Here is a 20,341-nt window from a genome sequence, read left to right as displayed (position 1 = left end):
CCTTCCTTCCTTCCTTCCTTCCTTCCTTCCTTCCTTCCTTCCTTCCTCTCTCTCTCTCTCTCTCTCTTTCTTTCTTTCTTTCTTTCATTCCGATGGACTCTCACTCTGTCACCCAGGCTGGAGTACAGTGTTCACACCATTCTCCTGCCTCAGCCTCCCGAGTAGCTGGGACTACAGGCCCCCGCCACCAAGCCCAGCTAACTTTTTTTGCATTTTTAGTAGAGACCGGGTTTCACTGTGTTAGCCAGGATGGTCTCAATCTCCTGACCTCATGATCCGCCTGCCTCGGCCTCCCAAAGTGCTGGGATTACAGGCGTGAGCCATCCCGCTGGCCAATGCAGCGTATCTTTCAAATATTTATCTAATGTAGATGACGAGTTGATGGGTGCAATAGACCAATATGGCACATGTATACCTATGTAACAAACCTGCACGTTGTGCACATGTACCCTAGAACTTAAAGTATATTTAAAAAATCACATCGTACATGAATTCATTTATATGAAAGTCCAGAACAGGGAAATCTATAAAGACAGAAAGCAAACTTAGAAGTGACATGACGGCCAGGCGCAGTGGCTCACGCCTGTGATCCCACCACTTTGGGAAGCTGAGGCGGGCAGATCACAAGGTCAGGAGATCGAGACCATCCTGGCTAACACGGTGAAACCCCGTTTCTACTAAAAGTACAAAAAATTAGCCGGGTGTATTGGCGGGCGCCTGTAGTCCCAGCTACTTGGGAGGTTGAGGCAGGAGAATGGCGTGAACCCGGGAGGCGCAACTTGCCCTGAGCTGAGATCGCGCCACTGCACTCCAGCCTGGGCGACAGAGGGAGACTGTCTCAAAAAAAAAAAAAAAAAAAAAAAAAAGGACAGAAGTGACGATGTTGGGGGTAAGAGGGTGAGAGCTAGAGTATGAGGTTGCTTTTGAGGTTTATTTTGATGAAAATCACCTAAAATTGACTGTGTAATGGATGCACACATCTGTGAATATACTGAAAATCATTGAATTATACACTTTAAATAGGTGAATTATAATGTATATAAATTATATCTCAATAAAGTTATGCTCAATGCAAAAAAAAAGAAAGAAAAAAATTCTGCTGTTTAATCAAAATGTCCCAAGCCCATTTGCAAAACCAGAGCTGCTAAGCCATGTTTCTTTCCACGTTATCTTTACAGACATCCCTGACTGGTGTCAGTTTTGGAAACGTGTAGAGAATATCATGGAACACATGTTTTAATGCCTCTTACAATTTGGACCAATTCACTGGCAACTTTCAAAATATCGCTTGCAAAGTATTTCTGTCAGCTGTAGTGGGCATTAAGCATTTAGAATCAATCTCTGATCATTTTTATCCTTTTTGTTTTTGGGAAGAAAAATTATTGATCAAAGGTTTTAGCCTCATTTAATATAGTTGAGCAGCTTTTAAATTTCCTTTATAAGCCACAGCAGGGATGGGCATTTTCTCCCAGCTTAACACAACGCAAATCAATCTGTCTCATGGTACTGTCTTACTGCATATCAAACTGGCCGAGGCAGGTATTTCTTCTTCTTGCTGTAAACTTTCTAGGATACCAGAAATGTAGGTTTTTGACTGATATTTTAAGTTGCAGGAAAACAAAAAATAAATTCTGTTTCAGTGTGAAATTCTATATTTCAACCACATCAAAAAAAAAAATCATTTCCCATTTTATCTTATTCCCCCAAAATGAGATATTCTGTGGCATTAAAATATTTTCTGTTTTTTTGTTTGTTTGTTTTTGAGACAGAGTCTCACTCTGTCACCCAGGCTGGAGTGCAATGGCACGATATCCGCTCACTGCAACCTCTGCCTCTCTGGTTCAAGTGATTCTCCTGCCTCAGCCTCTTGAGTAGGTGGGATTACAGGCGTGCACCACCATGCCTGGCTAATTTTTGTATTTTTAGTAGAGACAGGGTTTCACCATGTTGATCAAGCTGGTCTTGAACTCCTGAGCTCAAGTGTTCTACCCACCTATGTGGCATTAAAATTTTGACTTCTGACTCCTTATCTGCATGTTCCTAATGACTAATTTTTGGACTTGTGCAAATCACCGTCATAACTAGGGCATACGAATGTCCTGAAATCTTGGGTTATCTCTACTTTATGCCCTTTTTCCTGGAACAATTATTAATACTGCCCCTTTTAGCTCTCAAAATGTCTTATACCGTGGAAAATTATATGAACACAATTATAATGAGAACATTGTCTGTTCTTTAAAAGAGGAAACGTTGGGATGAAGATTTCCATCATGTTGATGGGAATCAATGGGAAATCCACAGACAGCATCCAGTGTCTTTTACCAGCTCCTCATGTGTTTAAACAACTTTATTGGATTTAATTTTTTACTTTGCAATTTGGCAATTCTTTGTGTGCTGATTTGGTTAATGTTAATCTCTCCTACTGGACCAGAGGCTCTAGGAGGTCAAGGACCATGTCTATTTTTGAACAGCATGTCTAGTGTTAACCCAGTGCTGACAAATAGGAGGTGCTCAGTGTTTAACCATTTAATGAATAAATAGATGAATATTTTACTGGGTTTTCAATTTTTCAAAAAGACCAAACATTATCCCATTTGATTCTCTCTCTCTACATTATAACTCCAGAAAGGACCAGTAGCGTCTGTTTTTTTTTCCTAATATTGAAACCATGTTTTGTAGTAAAGATTTATCTATTATTATCCATAAAGCTGGAGGCGGAGCTGATACTCTATTTTAGGACTTCATTTATTTCTTCTGAGGACAGGATCTTGCTCTGTCCTCCAGGCTGGAGTGCAGTGGTGCCATAATAGCTCATTGCAGCCTTGAACTCTTGGGATCAAGCGATCCTCCCACATCAGTCTCCTGAGTAGCAAGGACAACAGGCATGTGCCAATGCACTTGGCTAATTTTTATTTTATTTTATTTTATTTTATTTTATTTTATTTTATTTTATTTTATTTTACTGTTGGTAGAGATGGGATCTTCCCAGTCTGGTCTCAAACTCCTGACCTCAAGCAATTCTCCCATTTTGACATCCCAACGTGTTGGGATTACAGGCATGAGCCACTGCACCCAGCCTGATCTTAATTTGTATATGAGTTCATATGCAGAACTCACGTGGACTTGGCTGCAAGTAACAAAATCTTCATCTAATTGTGGCTTAAACTGTAAGAATATTGTTGACTTAACAAGACGTTTTAACCCAAGTAAACCCTATTGTTTACTTAACCCAAGTAAACCCTATTGGTTACTTAACCCAAGTAAACCCTATTGTTTACTTAACCCAAGTAAATCTTATTGGTTACTTAACAAGATGTTTGAAAGTAGGCAGTTCTAAAGTCTCCTAAGTCACCCTCTTGGTTTCTCTTTGATTTTTGGTCTCCCCACTCATGGTTACAAGATGGCTGCCTTAGCTTCTTACAGCATATTATTGCACCAGTGAGCCACACCTATGAGAAAATAGTGACACAAGACAAAATAAAGTGTTTGAATTGTGTCTCTGCCACAAAATATGTTGTAATCCTAAACCTAGTAATCAGAATGTCACCTTACTTGGAGATGGGGCATTTATAGAGATGAACAAGTCAAAACAGTATCATTTGGATTGGCCCTAATCCACTTTGACAGATGTCCTTATAAAAAGGGGGGGAATTTGGACACAGAGACAGACATACATAGAGAGAAGATGATTTCAAGATGTACAGGAGGAAGACAGTCATCGATAAGCAAAGGAGAGAGGTCTGGAAGAGAGCTCTGAGGTCTTTGTTCACAGACCTCAGAAGGAATTGACTCTGTCAGCACCTTGATGTTGAACTTGTAGCCTCCAGAATTGTGAGATCATACATTTTTCTGTTGTTTAAGCTGCCTGGGTTGTGGCACTTTGTTACGGCAGCCCTAGAAAACTAATACACACCCCTCATGCAGATTTTTCTTTGTTTTCTTAGCCAAAAGACCTCCAATGGAGTCTGATAAAGTGAGTGTCTACCAGAATGAAACCGTGAAATCGACCCCTAGGATTGGACATCCCCTGGGTTTGTTGAGAGCGAAGAAAGGGATGCTGACTCTTCAATTGCCTAATCATCCTGTCACAACCTGATCCACTTATTTTATTATTATTGTTATTACTTTTTGAGATGGAGTCTCACTCTGTTGCCCAGGTTGGAGTGCAATGGCGTGATCTCAGCTTACTGCAACTTCTGCCTCCTGGGTTCAAACCCTGCCTCAGCCTCCCAAGTAACTGGGATTACAGGTGCCTGCCACCACACTCAGCTAATTGTTAATATTTTTAGTAGAGACGGGGTTTCACCATGTTGGCCAGGCTGGTCTCGAACTCCTGACCTCGAGTGATCCACCTGCCTCGGCCTCCCAAAGTGCTGGGATTACAGGCCTGAGCCACTGTGCTCAGCCCTCCATCACTACTGAGCACAATCTATGTCTTCTCTGCAGATGTACATCTGTGGTATTGATGAGAGCCACATCGGACTGGCCAGACATGCAGTCACCAGTCAGAGAAGTTAGGGAACAAAGATAGGACTTGGTTTGCAGCAGTGCACAGAGGCATCCGTGGGAGACTTTTTTTTTTTTATGTTCCTTCAGTAATAATAGTAATAAAATGATATGCTAGCAAAGTCCTGCAAGATACTCTTATCTATTAATATATCTCTAATCGAAACATGTATCGCATCACGTTCTGAATGTCAGCATATGGATAACAAAGCTTTTTCTGTAAGATGTGAATTCCTGACCCTCATACTGAAACCTCTGGGCTGATGCCTATTCTGGTCTAAATTTGATAATGGCATTGGAGTCACACATTTGTTTCGCCATTATGCAGAGTGTCTTTGGCTGGATGAATGAGCCAAACTCGATTTATATTTAAAACAATGGTAGAAGAGATGTTTTTTTTTTTTTTTACCCCTTGTCAAATCTGAAACATATGGAATTCTAGCCGCCACGCAAGGATTTTCATGTATAGTCTGTAAAGCAACATGAGAACTCTGATTAAAGCCAAAACATTAACTTTTAATCAGTAGAAGGTTTAATTGAAAAGACTCTTTATCTGTGGCTTATGTAATATTATTGTGTATTGTGTATTTAACTTTTTTAAAAGCCAATTTTATGTGCTTCAATTTAATGTGGCTTAACCAATCTACATCGCGACACTTTTCCCTGTAACTTGTACACACGATTTAACTCAATCCTCATCAATATCCTTGTATCAGGAGTCATCCGAGCTTGAGATCCCTGAAGGCTTTTCTGGTCACCTCTAAGGGCACATCAGAGATGCAGGCTGTGGAGTATGATTAGATTGTGTTTCTAAAAGATCACTAACTTTTGTGTGGGGAATAAATTGGAAGGAAGCAAGAGAGAAACAGGTCCCCAAAGCAACAACAGCAACAACAAAGTAGGCGTGACAACCAGAGATGTGGGAGGATAAGGTTCACTGTCGAGCCCAGATTGTGGGTGCATGGCTTGCTGCTAACTGAAATTCTTTCCATTTGTTTGTATGTTTAAACATTACAAGACTTTTCTTTTAAACGGTGGATACAGGTAGACCAGTCAGGAAGGCATTGCAGTAACCTGGGCTTAGTTTATGTTTAAGAAAAAAAAAGAAAAAGGTTGGAATTTGAACCAAAAGGTTAACAAGCCTGGCAAGAGACAAATGGATTGAACTAAATGAACTCTTGTAACATAGCTGCAAATCGTTTCTGCTCTGGCCAGGTAGCTTCGCATTTGTTTATAACTCCTTGATTATTGACTCTGTTCCAACCTCAGTCTCAATCTACATTCTCTCTTTCACTTTTCTTTTTTTTTCTTTTTGGCTGTTAGATTGCCTTTCCCAAGGGCTCTCAGGGAATAAAAAAAAAATCTTGATAAATTAGATGCTTTTCCCTTTAGGCCAGTAGCTTGATTATTTGAGAAAAAAGATCGACTTGGCTCAGTGGCTCATGGCTATAATCGCAAAACTTTAGGAAGCCACTATAGGAGGACTGCCTGAAACCAGGAGTTTGAGACAAGCTTGAGCAACATAGCAACATCCCATGTCTACAACGATATAAATTAAAAATTGGTCAGGCATGGTGGTGTGCACATGTAGTCCCAACTACTTGGGAGGCTGAGGTGGGAGGATTACTTGAGCCCAGGAGTTCGAGGCTTCTGCACTGCAGCCTAGATGACACAGTGAGACCCTGTCCCAAAGAGAGAGAGAAAAAAATAAGATATTGGGCTTCTTTGAAAAGCCAAGGAAAGCTGTGGTCCCAGATAAATGTCTATATGTCCACATAAGGACATTTGCACACCCTGGGGAGCAGAGAAGCGTTCAGGACCCTTAAAGCCCCAGGTGCAGGGACACAGGTCAGGAACTTCATTCTGGATCTGATGGAATGTGGAACTCATCATTCAGCATCAGGCATCGTTGTGGTTCCTCTCTGCCTAGGGTATCTGTGCAGGCTGATGCCTGGTACCGAATGTTCTGAGAGCAATGAAGGAGTAAATAGAGCACAGCAAACGAGGACTTCTGTCATTTCATCTCAGGGAAACGGCACCATCCCACAAGCTGAAGGTGGTCCAATTAGCATACGGTAATTAAAACTCCTGCAATAATGTTGCCTCCTTATTTTCTTTTGTGGGCACCATGGAGGTGGCGGCATGGCAGACGGGGGCTGTCAGAGCACCAGATAAAGCTGTCTGTCTGTACCCCTTGTCCTGTGGATGCATGCAGAGGGGAGGACACAGCTTTTGTAAGGACAGAGTGAGAGAGAAGGATAGAAAACTGGAGGAAAGGCAAGAAGCAAATCACGACAACAGAGAACCGTGCCCAGTGCTCAGGGGTCTCTGCCATGCTGTCCCCTGGGAGTGTCATTTTGCTCCCTTGTTTGTCACCTAAACAGAGTGACAAATAGCCCTAGATCTCTTCCCTTGGCGAAGTGGCACAGTCTCCGAGAGAAGGGAGCACAGAGCCAAGCAGTGCACGGAGCAGGGCCAGGGGTGGGGGGGATTGCGGGGGGGTTGTCGGGGGGAGCCACATGCATGAGGGGTTGTGCAGATGGAGCCTTGGGTTTCTCCATTCTGGAAAGGGCACCTCACTTTGGGGTTTCTTACCCAGAATAGGAGCAGGCAAGCAGCTGTCCCCCAAGGTAGACACAGAATCTAAACATGAAGGTGACATTGAAATGAGGATAGACAGCTGAGCGTCAGGGAGGGGATGGGGTGAGCGATAAAAAGCAAGATTTCGAATGCCATCACAAACCAGAGGGAATGGGAGAATGTTTCTGAAAATCGATGCTGGTTACACAACCTTTGAGTGGATAGATGGTGGGTAGATGAATGGGTGGATGGGTGGATGGATGGATGAATGGTTGGAAGGGGAAGAAGTGGAAAGAGAGGAGGGAGGGATAAATGAATAGATGGTAAGTGGATGGATGAGTGAGTAGATAGATGGATGGAGGGAAGGTTGGAAGGGAGGGAATAAGTTGGGATGGAGGAAGGATGGATGGATAGATGGGTGATGCACGATGGATGTAGCATTCATAGGTACAGAGAACATGGCCGAGATTGCCTGAGATGGTTCCCATTGGCCAGACTGGGCTGATACTTTGTTATCCAAATGGCATGACTTACCTTGCATTCTGCACCTGACTTTTCCAGGGTCGTATGCTTGGGCTATGGTTTGGAAAAGCCTTTAGGTCAGAGCTTGACACGCTGCCACCCCAGTGAAGCTCTTGTGAGGCTCACCTGGGCTACTCTCTCTTCCATCCTCTTTATGCAACCTCCTTTAATCACCAGCCTTCCAAACGCTCATAAAGTTGGACTCCATCCACTGTCTGAGGCCCTCATGCTGCCCCTCGAGCCCCGAGTGGCCTTTTCCTGTCCTCATACTGCCCTCCCCGCCCACATTACCCGCAACCAGCAAGCAGCACTCCATGATTCAGGCTTCACTTTCTCATCTCTACCTTGGGAGCTTATAAGCTTTGCTTTCATCTCCTCCTTGATGGCACAGCAGGTTTGGTAAATTGCTGGTTCTGAGCTAATAATGGAGTAGCTATAGCTGTTGTGCTTCTAATATGTGTGCTGTTCATTTATGTATTTATTCATTTTTTATTTTTGTTTTTTAGAGCCAGGGTCTTGCAGTGTCATCCAGGTTGGAGTGCAGTGGCATGATCATAGCTCACTGCAGCCTCAAACTCCTGGGTTCAAGTGATTCTCCCGCCTCAGCCTTCCAAGTGGCTGCAACTACAAACATGTACCACCAGGCGTGGATAATTCTTTTATTTTTATTTTCCTTTGTAGAGATGGGATCTTACTATGTTGCCCAGGCTGATCTCAAATTCCTGGGCTCAAACGATCTTCTTGCCTCAGCCTCCGAAGTTGCTGGCATTACAGGCAGGAGCCACTGGGCCTGGCCACACATGTGTTTTAAGAGAAAACTTAATGTCTTAACCCTGAAAACACAATGCTTTGAAAATGTATCTGTGCTAAGAAGCAAGGTTTTTCCTTGGGTGTCTCCTATTGGTTTGTGTGTGATAATTTCCAACTTCCTTAACAGAGCATTCAGACCCCAGTGTGATAGGTTCCTGGCACCTACATTTCCTGACTAACCCCCTCTGTGATCTCTCCTGTGTGTTATGCTCTAGCTGCTGAGGACTCCTCACTGCTCTGGGTTCCTCTTATTGCATCTTTCCTCATCCACGTCTCCTGTTTCTGCTCCTTTTCTACCTGCTGAGGTTTCATCTTTACTTAAAGGCTCAACTCAGGCAGCACTTCCTGCATGACACTTTCTGGACGTCCTACACATCATCCTGTGTATCAGTGGTGGGTTTTCTTTCTTTCATTTTTGTTGGTCCCATTGTTATAATGCCTCGTTTTATCCATCCATCTATGCATCTGTCATCCATTGATCCATCTATCCATCCATCCATCATCCATCTATCCACCCATCCATCATCCATCTATTCATCCATTCATCCATCCATCATCCATCTATCCATCTAGTCATCCATCATCCATCCATCTTTCCATCCATCCATCCACCAATTATCTATACATTTTTCCATCCAGTCTTCATCCTTCCATTCATCCATTCATCATCTATGCATCATCCATTCATCCATCCATCATCCATCTATCCATCCATCCCTCCTCCATCTCAACTTCTTCCCTTTTAACCATCCCTCCACCCATCTATCTACTCACTCATCCATCTACCCACCATCTATCCATTCATCCATCCCTCCTTACCCCCTCTCCACCTCTTCCTTTCGTTTCAACCACCCATCCATTTATCTATCTACCCACCAGCCATCCATTTATCCTTCCCTCCTTCTCCCTCTTCTTTCCTGCCATCCTCTTCCAGTCACACAAGCATTTCCCTACCCATCTACTCACCCTTCCATTCATTCATACAGTCACTTAAAAAAAGTAAATTTCATGTACTACTCTGGGTCTTGGAGAACAGGCAGAGAACCAGACGGACACAGCTCCTGCCTACATACAGTTTATAGTCTCCTGGTGGTGAGGACAAAGGAAAAATAAAAGTAACCAGATTATCACATAATATTAATACTTAAAATTGAAGATGTTGAGACAACTAAGCCGTGTCTGTAACCTCCAGGAGATTTAGGTCTGATGGAAGAGACAGACACGTAGATAATTATCTCTAAGACAGTATTTTTAGTGCCATCAGATAAAGTATGGACAAATGTCATGGAATTGCAGACGATGAAATGTATTATTTCTGTTTGGGGATGGGAGAAATTCTTACAAAGGAGAAGAGCTATGTGCTTGACTTAACAGGAAGAGCAGTAATTTTCCTAGTGATCAGGCTGGGAAGGGAACAAGGTGCTCTATACAGAGGCAATCAAAACGCCAATGAGTTTGGGGAACAAGTGGAAGGTTTGTTGTGGCTGGAGGGTGGGAGGTGTGAGCACAGATGCCTTTTTCTCAGGCTGACCGTCAGCCAGCATCCCTCCCTCAGTCCATGCCCCAGTTTGTCCTGGCATCCATCCGTGCTGCCCTGTCATGGGGTGGAAGCCAACAGCGTCTGGCAACCCTGTGTTGGAGGCTCTCTGTGGCCAGGGACACAGTCCTCTGCTGAGACTGTAATTCTAGAGGCTTCCCGGGCCTTCCCCACACATGAGGGACACCGAGTGCTGCAGCCACTAGAGCTGTCACCCAACACTGTCGTCTTGATGTCCTTCCTGAGGAGACAAGCATTGCATGCAATGGAAATAGCTTTTAATCAGCACAGAGCATCTATTGACTGCTCTTCTCCATTGCCTCTTTCTGAGGATTGGAGCGAAGACAGGGAAACAAGGATTCCTGAGACTGAGAAAGTGGGATCAAGAAAGCTGGAGGGATTCTGGTCAGTGCACCTCTGAGGTCTGATCTGGCCACTGGGTTCTTGCAGTTGCCAGAGTCCCTCACTGAATAGGCTGCTCCCATCCTAATTGGCCCATGTTAGGCAGAAAGCTTTTGGCTACAAGACAAAGTGATTTTCGGACAAATGATTCTGTATTCTGGGGAATGTGCAATTACTTAAAGGGTGAGAGTGAAACAGCCTTTGCAAAAATTGTAACAGTGAGAAAATGATGACACTGAAAGAGATCTGATGTAACCAGCCTCCACTTTGCCTTTCCAAACTGCCCTGAATCATTCCTGAGCTTGCACCAAGCTAACTTTGGGAGACATTTAGTTTATAGTTTAAATGATAATAGCCCTTCCCCAAAACTCAATTGCCTTTATAGAGCTAACGGGAGTGTAAATTAGTTCAACCATTGTGGAAAGCAGTGTAGCAATTTCTCAAAGAGCTAAAAACAGAAGTACCATTCAACCCAGCAATCCCATTACTGGTTACATACCCAGAGGAATATAAATCATTCAATGATAAAGACATAGGCATGTGAATGTTCATTGCAGCATTATTCGCAGTAGCAAAAACATGGAATCAACCTAAATACCCATCAATGACAGACTGGATAAAGAAAGTGTGGTACATATACACCATGGAATACTATGCAGCCACAGAAAAAGAATGAGACTATGTCTTTTGTGGGAAAATAGATAGAGCTGGAGGTCATTATCTTTAGCAAACTAATGCAGGAACACAGACCCAAAACTCCATGTTCTCACTTACAAGTGGAGGCTACATGGTGTGAATTCATGAACAAAAAGAAGGGAACAACAGAGACTGGAGCCTATTTAAAAGTGGAGGGTGGGAGCAAGGAGAGAAACAGAAAAAAGAACTATTGGGTACTAGGTTTATTACCTGGGTGATGAAATAATCTGGACAGCAGTTCCCCATTACACAAGTTTACCTATGTAACAAACCTGCACATATACCCCTGAACCGCTGAGGCAGGCGATCACGAGGTCAGGAGATCGAGACCATCCTGGCTAACACGGTGAAACCCCGTCTCTACTAAAAATACAAAAAATTAGCCGGATGTGGTGGCAGGTGCCTGTAGTCCCAGCTACTCGGGAGGCTGAGGCAGGAGAATGGTGTGAACCCGGGAGGCGGAGCTTGCAATGAGCCGAGATCGCGCCATTGCTCTCCAGCCTGGGTGACAGAGAGAGACTCCGTCTCAAAAAAAAGAAAAAAAAAAGGAAAAGAAAGAAAGACCACCAGATTAGGAGGATGAGAGGAGCCTGAATTTTGCTAAGGTGTAGACATAAATGATCACTAGCCATTATTCCAGAGGTAACAAGATTTGCAACTCTCCCAATGATTCCTGCAGATAACATCACCACTGTAGAACCTGAGACCAGCCTTTTGAGGTATCTTTTCGGAGTTTTGCATTTCTGACAACCAACATCTCCACCTGGACCCACCCAGAAGTAGACTCCCTGGCCCAATAAACTATCCTTGAAAAATCCTAACCTCTGAATTTTCGGTGAGATTGGTTTGCTTCCCACGTGGCGTGGCTGGCCTTATGTCAACTAAAGTCTGTCTTTATGGCACTGCCGTGGTCTCAGTGAATTGGTTTTTTGCCATTAGGCAGGAAGAACCCATTAGGCAATTACAAGAGGCACAAAATTTTTCTTTTATTTTTTTTTTTGAGACAGAGTTTTGCTCTCGTTACCCAGGCTGGAGTGCAATGGTGTGATCTTAGCTCACCACAACCTCTGCCTCCTGGATCAAGCTATTCTCCTGCCTCAACCTCCTGAGTAGCTGGGATTACAGGCCCATGCCACCACACCTAGATAATTTTGTAGTTTTAGTAGAGACAGGGTTTCGCCATGTTGGTCAAGCTGGTCTTGAACTCCTGACCTCAGGCGATCCATCCCCCTTGGCCCCCTAAAGTGCTGAGATTATAGGCGTGAGCCACCGCGCCCGGCTGAGGCACAGAATTTCTTTAGTCATGTAAGTGTCAATGAAGAGTTGAACTCTGTAAAATATTTGAAGAGATTCATTCTGAGCCAAATATGAATGACCATGGCAGGTGACACAGCCCACAGGACGTCTTGAGGTGGTCAGAGTGCAGCTTGGTTTTATACATTTTAGGGAGGCATGAGACATCAATCAAATACATTTAAGAAATACATTGGTTTGGTCCAAAAAGCCTGGACAACTCAAAGCGGAGGGTGGCGTGGGGTCGGGGGCAGGGAAGTAGGTTTCCTGGCTATAGGAAAATTTAAAAGTTTTCAGGTTGACAATCGGTTGAGTTTGTCTAAAGATCTGGGATCAACAGAAGGGAAGTGTTCAGGTTGAGATAAAAGACTGGGGAGACCAAGGTTCTTCTGAAGTCTCACAGTGGCTGCCCTTAGAGACAACAGATGACAAATGTTTCCTATTCAGATCATTAAAAGATGCTAGACTCTCAGTTAATCTCATCAGGATTGGGAGGGCCTGGAAGAAAAAGATCTAGTTATGTCAGAGATTCTTTACAGATGCAAATTTTCCCCCACAAAGGACAGCTTTGCAGGGCCATTTCAAGATAGGGCAAAGAAACATGTTCTGGGGTAAAATATTTTGACTTTCTTCTTTGTCTCATAATGTTATGCCAGAGTCAGATTGGAAAGTAAGTCACGATATATAGGGTTAAATAAAACCCATCTGATGAGAATTTATGGTTTGTAGGGCCTGACTCCCCAGACCCCTTAGATAGGAGTTTGGGCAAGACAAAATAATTAGAGCTTAGTCCTCATAAGCCTGTGGTAGGAAACCAGAATACAGAAGAAGGACATATTCCTTACTCGTGTTGGAAACATCGGGGGGCTAGTTCCCCAATCCATTGGCAGAGCAGGCAGAAAAGGAATCACATGCATTGAGCTCACAGCTCTGCTGCCTGCTTTTGTTTCTGTTTTTCAAAACACCTGGCCTGAAATTAGCCCTGAGAAGAAATCCCATTTTCCACCCTTGCCCCTTTCTCCCACTTGAAGACAGAGAATCTTGCCTTGTAACAATACCAAATGATTAGTGTTTCAGACGCTGGGCTTTGCATTTACATACTTTATCTCATTCAGTCTTCACAGCCATGCTAGCAAGTACAGGCTAATATTATCCCATTAATAGCAGCTGATCCAAGAGGTTACACTGCCTGCAGGGATTTGAACCAGCTTGCCTGTAATTTCCAACTCAGCTCTATTCTTTGGCACATATAGAATGAGGCTGGTTTATTCTCTCCCTAAGGCATCCCATCAAGTAGTTGAAGACAGACATCACAGGCCTGCCTAAATTCCTTTTACAGCACATTTTGGTCTTTGCGCCTTGTATCAAATGGTTCACATTTGGTTGGGTTAGTCCCTTCCCTCTGGATATGTTCCAACAGATTACTATGCCTAGTTATTTCTTTCTTTCTTTCCCTTTCTTTCTCCTTCTTTCTTTCTTTCCTTCTTTCCTTCTTTCTCTTTCTTTCTCTCTCTTTCTTTCTTTCTTTCTTTTTCTTTCTCTCTCTCCCTTCCTTCCCTCCCTCCCTCCCTTTCTTTCTTTCTTTCTTTCTTTCTTTCTTTCTTTCTTTCTTTCTTTCTTTCTTTCTTTCTTTCTTTCTTTCTTTCTCTCTCTCTCTCTTTCTTTCTCCTTCCTTCCTTCCTTCCTTCCTTCCTTCCTTCCTTCCTTCCTTCCTTCCTTCCTTCTTTCTTTCTTTCTTTCTTTCTTTCTTTCTTTCTTTCTTTCTTTCTTTCTTTCTTTCTTTCTTTTCTTCCTTTCTTTTTATTTGAGACAGTCTCACTTTGTCACCCAGGATGGAATGAAGTGGCACGATCTCAGCTCAGTGCAATCTCCGCCTTCTGGGTTCAAGTGATTCTCCTGCCTCAGTCTCCTGAGTAGCTGGGACTACAGGTGTGTGCCACTATGCCCAGCTATTTTGTTGTTGTTGTATTTTTTTTTAGTAGAAACGAAGTTTTGCCATATTGACCAGACTGATCTTGAACTCTTGGGCTCAAGTGATGCACCCACCTCAGTTTCCCAAAGTGCTGAGATTACAGGCATAAGTCACTATGCCCAGCCCCCTTTTTTTTTTTTTTGAGACAGGGTATTGTTCTATCACCCAGGCTGGAGTGCAGTGGCAGGATGCCTGCTCTTAGTTAGGTATTGTTAGTAGTGGGAACCCGCAGGGCCTGCAGCAAACTCAATTCTTGTCTCCTTGGAGGAAAGAATTGGACTAAGGGGTGTAAGGTACAGGGAGAAACCAAGGCAAGTTTTAGATTAGGAGTGAAAGCTTATTTAAAAGTTTTAGGCCAGGAACAGTGGCTCACACCTATAATCCCAGCACTTCGGAAGGCCAAGGCAGACAGATGACTTGAGCCCAGGAGTTCCAGACCAGCCTGGGCAACATAGTGAAACCCCATCGCTACAAAAAATACACAAAATTAGCTGAACATGGTGGCGTGCACCTGTGGTCCCAGGTACTTGGGAGGCTGAGACGGGAGGATCGTTTAAGCCCAGGAGGCAGAGGCTGCAGTGAGCCTGAGAGAAGAGAGAAAGAGACCTCCATATTGTTTTATACTCAGTACCTGTTTTAAGAAGAAACAAGGAAGCAAAACCAAAGGCAGGCAGCCTGGCACCAGGCACCAAACCCAAAACCAGACCCAAAACCAGGCCTGGGCCTGCCTGACCTAAGCCTAGTAGTTAAAAATCAACCCATGACTTAGCAACCGATGTTATCCATAGATTCCAGACATTGTATGGAAGAACATTGTGAAACTTCCATTCTGTTCTGCCCCTGTCACATACCCCCTAGATTGCTCAATCAATGACATTCCTTTCATGTGAAACCTTCAGCGTTGCAAGCCCTTAAAAGGGACAGAAATTGTACACTCAAGAAGCTCGGCTTTTGAGATGCTAGTCTGCCGATGCGTCCAGCCGATTAAAGCCACTTCCTTCACTACCTTGGTGTCTATGGGGTTTTGTCTGCAGCTCGTCCTGCTACAAGCCAAGATGGTACCACTGTACTTCAGCCTGGATGATGGCTTGAGACTCTACCTCTAAAACAATAACAAAAAAAGTTTTAGAGCAGGAATGAAAGGAAGTAAAGTCCACTTAGAAGAGGGCCAAGCAGGAAACTTGAGAGATTTAAGTGCCCCGTCCAGCTCTTGACTTGGGGTTTTGTATGTTGGCATAATTCCGGGGTTTGCATTTCCTCTACCCTGATTCTTCCCTTGGGGTGGGCCGTCCACATGCACAGTGGCCTGCAAGCACTTGGGAGGGGCCGCATGCACAGCGTGTTTACTGAAGTCATGTGCATGCTCATTGGAAGCGTTTTCCCCTTCCGAGCCAAGTGTTCCTAGAGGAAGGTCATGTGTCAGTTAAACTCTGCCATTTTGCCTCTTAGTGCGCATGCTTGAGCCTGCTGGCCCAACTCCTGAGATCTGATCAGGAAGCTAGTGATCATCAGTTTCAGGTATTTTCTTATCAGGAGACTGCCTTTCCCTGGCACTGGCTACAACCAATTATTATTTTAGAGAGATGGTTTAACAACTGCCTGCCCATCACCTGATTGCCCCATTCCTAATGGGGTCTGAATGGGAGGGGGTCCCCTGCCCTGCTTATGCCTGCCTAGCTACCTACTCTAACGGTATGATATTTCAAGTATGTTCAGAAGAGCAGGACTTACAGAGTAACCAGCTTCTCTTATTCTGGATATCTTGCTCCTGTGAATGCAGCCATATTGTCAGTTGAAAAGTCTATCACTAACGGTATCAGAGGTGTTCAAACCGGAGTGACTCCATGTTGAACAGAGACCAGGTAAAATGAGGCTGAGACCTGCTGGGCTGCATTTCCGGGGCTTAGGCATTCTTAGTCACAGGATGAGACAAGTGTTTGGCAGGAATGGTATCAGAAGATACACGTCACAAAGACCCCGCTGACAAAACAGGATGCGGTAAAGAAGCCGGCCAAAACCCACCAAAACCAAGATGGTGACAAAAGTGACCTCTGGTCATCCTCACTGTTCATTATACACTAATTATAATGCATTAGCATGCTAAAAGGCACTCCCACTAGCACTATGACAGTTTACAAATGCCATGGTAATGCTCGGTAGTTACCCTATACGGTCTAAAAGGGGGAGGAACCCTCAGTTCTGGGGAAATCCCTACTCCTTTCTTAGAAAACTCATGAAGAACCTACCCTTTTTTTAGCAAATAATCAAGAAATAACCATAAAAATAGACAACCAGAAACCCCGAGGGGCTGCCTATGGAGTAGCCATTCTTTTGTTTCTTTACTTCTCTTATAGACTTGCTTTCACTTTACTCTACGGACTAAGTCTTGAATTTGTTCTTGCACGAGATCCAAGAACCCTCTCTTGGATGTCTGGATTGTGACCCCTTTCTTGTAACAAAAGACTAGGACTTCAACCAAGGCACCACCAACAGAAAGGAAGAACATGGGTCCAGGAGCACTTACCCAGGAATATGGCTGGCTGAGTGATGTCCGTCTGTATCTACTAGCTTCTTTTCCCTAAAATATATAGTTCCTGATGGCCTCATTTTCCCCAGGGGAATTACGTGGGTTATAGATGGGGAAAGATCTGAATGACTCCCCCTCTTTACTCAATTATGAACCTGGCAAGGTTAAGCCTCAGCTATTTCCTTTATTTGGCCCATCTGGGGTAAAGATTATGGCTAATGTGTATGAAGCCCTGGCAATTTGCCTTCTACATAGTAAGTTGGACCAAAGTGATATAGGAGTTTAAAAGAAATTATTTAAGCAGATAGGGAGAGTAACGAAGTCCTTGGTAAGGTCTTCCTTCTAATGAAAAGCAATCCCCAAATCGTTTTCCGTTTCTAACAAACAGCAGCAGCCTGTAAAATCGAGCTGCAGACATAGATAAGCAAACTGGAAGCTTGCACAGGTGATTGCCAGCTGCTGTGCCAATAGGAAAAGGCAACCTGGGACTAAGCATGTTCAAAATGGCGGCTCCATCTTCCTTTCTCTTTGCCAGCCATGTATACAGTAAGGAGCAGGCAACATGGCTGCCGACCAAGTGAAAGCCTATTTACATAATAACTTTGGAGTGAGATGGCCAGTCTTCCCCACAAATTATGTAAATGTCACACCTGGTCCAACCAATCTGTGGGCCCTATGTAAATCAGACACCGCCTCCTCAAGCCTGCCTATAAAATCGGGTACTCAGGTTTGGGCTGGAATTCCCAGCGCCCCTCTCTCTCTGGCAAGAGCGAGAGGGAGCTGTTCTCCTTTCTGTTTCTTTTGCCTGTTAAACCTCCACTCCTAAACTCATTCCTTGTGTGCCCGTGACCTTAATCTTCTTGGCACAAGACGAAGAACCCCAGATATTTACCCCAGACAATGACACCACTTCAAAATCATGATTATTATTATTAATTCTTTTCTTCGTTTGGGATGAAGGAGAAATATCTGATCTTTTATTGAAGGGCCAGTGGTGTGGCTAGTGGTGACTTAGTAACTGACTCAGGCAAAGCCAATCCTCTCTGCAGAGTCCAGGCTGCTGCAGGGATGCAAGTTTAGCATGGTGAGGGTGGCTAAGCATGCGTTTTACCTGAAGGGAATGTGAACAGTAACTTCGACTCTAACCAGGAGGGCAAAGCACGTAACGTCATGCAAGGGATGCTTATGTCAATGAGGTAACAGAAGCAAAAGCAAGCTGTAAACTTCAAGTGTGGGGCACGGGCTTATTGTTATTGTGTTGTGTTGTGTTGTGTTGTATTGTATTGTATTTTTGAGACAGAGTTTCGTTCTTGTTGCCCAGGCTGGAGTGCAATGGCACGATCTCGGCTCACTGCAACGGCCACCTCCCGGGTTCAATTGATTCTCCCGCCTCAGTCTCCCAAGTAGCTGGGATTACAGGCGTGTGCCACCACACCTGGCTAATTCTGTATATTTTTTAGAAGAGACTGGGTTTCTCTGTGTTGATCAGGCTGCTCTCAAACTCCCGACCTCAGGTGATCCACCCACATCAGCCTCCCAAAGTGCTGGGATTACAGGTGTGAGCCACCATGCCTGGCCTATTGTTATTTTTACACGGTTCATTCTGTCTCTGAATCCATGAACCTATTAGCTAAACGTTTAAGACTTTCTTGTAGAAGGCTACCTTATGCCAGCCAGGCTGCCGGAAACAACAGAAGCATTTTTCTCAGGAAGAAATGGCTGAAAGCCCACGGTCTTTATTGATTTACATTTGCAGGCCATAACTCCTTATCTCTTTTCTGCTCTTGATAGCATGATGTTCGCCCCTGTAATATATGAGTCTGACCAGCATTGCCAAGTCTTGAGCAACTGGAGAGGGAGTGGGGATTTGTGTTGAAAAGTCATTTGGGAACCCAGGTTATTGGGTTCAAGCTACCCTTTTCTCCGTCCCTATGGAGACACAGGGGCCAGTATTGCTTCTCTGTAGGGTCCCAAAGATGAATCATTTATACTTTCAAAGTTCTTTGAGATCCTTGGATGTTATATAAACATGAAGCGTAATCATTATGAATTATAAGTGAAGCAGACGGAGGTTTTAAATTAAGTAGCACCATTGTGTTATTTTTCATCAGGACTCAGAGCAGCCAACCTTCCCAGCAGAAGTAACTTAGATAATTTGATTCTTTCACTTAACCAGGACTGATCACTGCAGGGATAGAAATTAATTTCTTGAAAAACAGCTGCCGATTTTCTTCCCCACCAGCCTCTCTCCAAGCTTTGCAAATGTGGTCATAATGAAACTGGCGGAGGTTCCTCTGGGGTTACTTGTTAATTCAACAGGGGCCCAGTACGTGGTTCTCCAACTTTTGGTTTATCTGAAAAGTGGTCGGGTGAACGCCGGCAGCTGTGCCAATGTCCTCTGAGCATATGAATGTCCTCTGCACACCAGCCGTCGTGGTCAGGTCCGCCCACACCAGATCAAATGCCTAAAGGGACCGGGTGTGCATGGACTAAATGATTCGGAGCTTGAATGAAATGAGGCTCAATCTGGCTGGTAATTTGTCTGAATTAAATCCTCCCAAACAACCCCAGTAAGGGACAGAGTTGGCACTGTCAGGATCCACTGTTTGCTCCCTTGCCAGGAAATCAACAGGAAGGTGGTGTGTGAGTTGAGTTGAACGCTTACACTCCTCCTCCTCCTCCTCCTCCTCCTTCTTCTTCTTCCTCAACAGAGCCTTGCTCTGTCACCCAGGCTGGAGTACAGTGGTGCGATCTCGGCTTACTGCATCCTCCACCTCCTGGGTTCAAGAGATCCTCCTGCCTCAGCCTCCTGAGTAGCTGGGATTGCAGGTGTCCACCACCATGCCCAGTTAATTTTTGTCTTTTTAGTAGGGACAGGGTTTCACCATGTTGGCCAGACTGGTCTCCAACTCCTGACCTTAAGTGATCCATCCACCTTGGCCTCCCAAAGTGCTGGGATTACAGGCATAAGCCACCACACCCGGCCTGAACCCTTACATTTCTGTTCACAGATTCTGTGACATGCAGCAGAGGGACAGTTTGGTGCAGCTGAGTTGGTCATAGGCTATCAACTTGGTTACAAAGCTGGAAATATGAGTTAAGGCAGGGAGAAGGTTGGATAGGCCTTGAAAGACAGAAACTAATATTTACTTGAGTGCACACCCCATACCAGTAACACCCACTATTTGCTGATCCTTGGGTTCTGCCATTTGATGACTGTATTATCTCAAGGAATTCATTGAACTCCTCTAAGCCTCAGTTTTCTCATCTATGAGATAAAGGCACTGGGGCCAGGCATGGTGGCTCACACCTGTAATCCCAGCACTTTGGGAGACCAAGGCAGGTGGATCCCTTGAGCTCAGGACTTTGAGACTAGCATGGGTAACATGGTGAAACCCTATTTCTACAAAAAAAAAAAAAAAAAAAACCAAAAAATTAGCTGGGCATGCTGGTGCATGCCTGTAGTCCCAGCTACTTGGGAGGCTGAGGTGGGAGG

This window comes from Piliocolobus tephrosceles, chromosome 8, assembly GCF_002776525.5.
Source record: "Piliocolobus tephrosceles isolate RC106 chromosome 8, ASM277652v3, whole genome shotgun sequence".
In the NCBI taxonomy this organism is placed as follows: Eukaryota; Metazoa; Chordata; class Mammalia; order Primates; family Cercopithecidae; genus Piliocolobus; species Piliocolobus tephrosceles.
Note: the sequence above shows the minus strand (reverse complement) of the source record.